Raw genomic sequence first — 3,485 nt, 5'->3', positions numbered from 1 at the left:
GTGGCCTGGGGGCACGTGCCTCCTTAAGGGCGGGGCTTCGCGTGGCGGGACGGGGCCTCCTCTTAAAGGAACCGAACGCCTGTCTCGTTTTCTGAGGGGCGTTCCAGCGTCACCCGTGGAACACCTGGTGGACAGGTCTTTTGTCCCACGCTCCACAGTAAGCAGGTTTTTAGTGATTTCTTTCGTTCATTCATGCTCACAGTACTTTTTTTTTGAGAAGGAGTCTCCCTCTGTTCCCCAGGCTGCAATGCAATGGCGCCACCTGGGCTCACTGCAACCTTTGCCTCCCGGGTTCAAGCGATTCTTCCGTCTCAGGCTCCCGAGGAGCTGGGATTACAGGCGCGCGCCACCACGCCTGGCTAATTTTTGTATTGTTAATAGAGACGGGGTTTCTCTAAGTTGTCCAAGCTGGTCTCAAACTCCTGGCCTCAAGTAATCTGCCCGTCTCGGCCTCCCAAAGTGCTGGGAGTACAGGCGTGAGCCACCGTACCTGGCCTTTTTTTTTTTTTTTTTTTTCTTTCTTTTTTTAGGAGTGTCACTGTGTTGCCCAGGCTGGAGTATAGTGACATATCATAGCTCACTACAGCTTCGAACTCCTGGGCTCAAGTAATTCCTGCCTCAGCCTCCTGAGTAGCTGGGACTCCCGGCGCACACCAGCAGGCCCTGCCAGTTGACTGCTTTAATAGTGCGTGGTAAGCATGCTGTTCTCCGTCCAGTCGGAGACTTTACCTTCTGTTTCAAGGTTCCTTGCTGCAAATCCAGCCTGAGTACAAAGCTGTCAGGGTCTTGTGCAGGGGCCCTCAGGGCCCATAGCGGACTGGTTCTCCCAACAGCTGTATAATTACCTGTTTATTGTCTCTCCATCTAGAATGTAAGAAACAAGAGGTTAGAGACTTTTGTCACTGTTAAAACGTGCGCTCTGAACGAAGACAGCCCTCCAAACAGGCCTTGTGTAATCAACATGGCTGTTTATTCACCTGGGTGCGGACGGGCTGATTCCGAAAAGACAGTCAGCCGAGGGCGGTGGGAAAGGAGTTGGTTTTATAGGTTTGGGGTGGGCAGTGAAAAGTTACAGAACTTACAGTTTAGGGCGGTTTTTTGCAAACTGGGAGGGGGGTCATAGGATGTGGAGTCACAAGGTTGCCCAAAGTCCAATGGCATTAACAATTGGGGTGGGGAATGTCTCAAAGTTAAGTAGGTGTTCCAGGGGTTGATGATTTCTTCCTCTTTTCATGGTCTTCCAGTTACTTCAGATTTTCCAGGAACTCATCTGGAGTGTCTGTGCAGGTCACAGAGATTAACATGATGGCAATGGTGCCTTCAGTCAGCCTAAAAGACCTTACATTCCTGTCTCTTAAAGGGAAAAGAAGAGTGGCAGCGGAACATCAGGAAGGCTGGCGCAGAGGAGTGATGGGGCGATGTTTCTCAGGGCTTCTTTGCGTGGGATTGGGAGCGGCACGGAAACCTAAAAATGGGAAAGAATTTAGACTGCTGGGAGATCGTGGGGCAAGGGATGATACTGTGGGTTGTTAGGAGCATTTGTCATATTGACTGATTGGTTATCGCTTGTATACGATTTTGTAGGATTGAGAGATTAATTGGAAAACACAGGGTACAAATAAGAGAAGGAGAAAGGCCGGGCGCGGTGGCTCAAGCCTGTAATCCCAGCACTTTGGGAGTCCGAGGCGGGTGGATCACGAGGTCAAGAGATCGAGACCATCCTGGTCAACATGGTGAAACCCCGTCTCTACTAAAAATACAAAACATTAGCTGGGCATGGTGGCGCGTGCCTGTAATCCCAGCTACTCAGGAGGCTGAGGCAGGAGAATTGCCTGAACCCAGGAGGCGGAGGTTGCGGTGAGCTGAGATTGCGCCATTGCACTCCAGCCTGGGTAACAAGAGTGAAACTCCGTCTAAAAAAAAAAAAAAAAAAAAAAAAAGAGAAGGAGAAAGGTATCAAGGACTAAGGGTTGGAAGAAGCCATGACTCCATTAGAGAGTGTCCAGCCAGTCCAGCCAGGTCCAGAATAACCCCCTAGGAAATCTCCCACTCCCTTTGTGCTTCTTTACACTTCACCTCAAGAGCCCTGCTACCCACATTAACCAAAAAAATAGGAGCATATGATCTGCACATCATATAAAAGCCTCCCCTATTACTAGCAGCCTTAAAAACATCAATAGCAGGTCTTGTCTAGACAGGCGTTTACCTTGTCTCTCACTTTACCCTTGGGGACCCTCCCCTTGCTGCTCAGACTCTCCTTCAGACCCCTCTTCCTGACTGCTCATACCCAGTCTTGTTAATGAAAGTAAATGGTGGCTGGTTATGGTGGCTGGTTATGGTGTCTCACGCCTGTAATCCCAGCACTTTGAGAGGCCAAGGTGGGTGGATCACGAGGTCAGGAGATAGAGACCATCCTGGCCAACATGGTGAAACCCTGCCTCTACTAAAAATACAAAAAAAAAAGCTGGGTACTGTGGCAGGCACCTGTCATCACAGCTACTCAGGAAGCTGAGGCAGGAGAATAGCTTGAATCAGGGAGTTGGAGGTTTCAGTGAGCCGAGATCTTGCCACCGCACTCCAGCCTGGCGACAGAACGAGACTGTCTCAAAAAAAAAAAAAAAAAAAAAAGGTTACTTATAGCTGCCATACACTTTCTCATACACCATGAAAACAAAAGCTCTCTCTCCACACAGTTACCCCACCAAACCCCGCTACAACCTTTAACAGCTGCAGCCCTTACTGGTTCCCTTGGTATCTGGGTACAAGACCCCAGCCCTCCCAGAACACTTCTCATCGTTTCAGTTTACACTTCCAGTTCTGTCTAAGCCAAGGACTTTTTTTTCCTCTGTGGTTCTTCCTTTTTTTTTTTTTTTTTTTTTTTTTTTGAGATGGAGTTTTGCTCTTGTTACCCAGGCTGGAGTGCAATGGCGCGATCTCGGCTCATCACAACCTCCGCCTCCTGGGTTCAGGCAATTCTCCTACCTCAGCCTCCTGAGTAGCTGGGATTACAGGCATGTGCCACCATGCCCAGCTAATTTTTTGTATTTTTAGTAGAGACGGAGTTTCACCATGTTGACCAGGATGGTCTCGATCTCTTGACCTCATGATCCACCCGCCTCGGCCTCCCAAAGTGCTGGGATTACAGGCGTGAGCCACCATGCCCGGCCGGTTCTTCCTTTTACATCTGCCTTCCTACTAACTGGACAGGAACTTGTACCCTAGTTTTCCTTACTTCCAAAATTCAGTTTGCCAACAGAGATGAAAACCTCTCTGTTCCCCTTGAGATCCTGACATGACACAAGTGGGTCATTTCATTGAACCCCTTATTTGTAGGGTTAGGAATTACTATTGTACTCAGCACGGGCATAGCAGGCCTTACCACTTTGTCACCTTCTGTAGCCTCTCTAATGATTTCTCTGGAAGGGGTTATGGAAGACAGGAGGGTACAGGGGTTGGTACAACCAGGTGGATGGGAAGTACAGTCT

This window comes from Saimiri boliviensis, chromosome 21 (genome assembly GCF_048565385.1).
Source record: "Saimiri boliviensis isolate mSaiBol1 chromosome 21, mSaiBol1.pri, whole genome shotgun sequence".
Classification (NCBI taxonomy): Eukaryota; Metazoa; Chordata; class Mammalia; order Primates; family Cebidae; genus Saimiri; species Saimiri boliviensis.
This window is presented reverse-complemented; position numbering follows the sequence as displayed.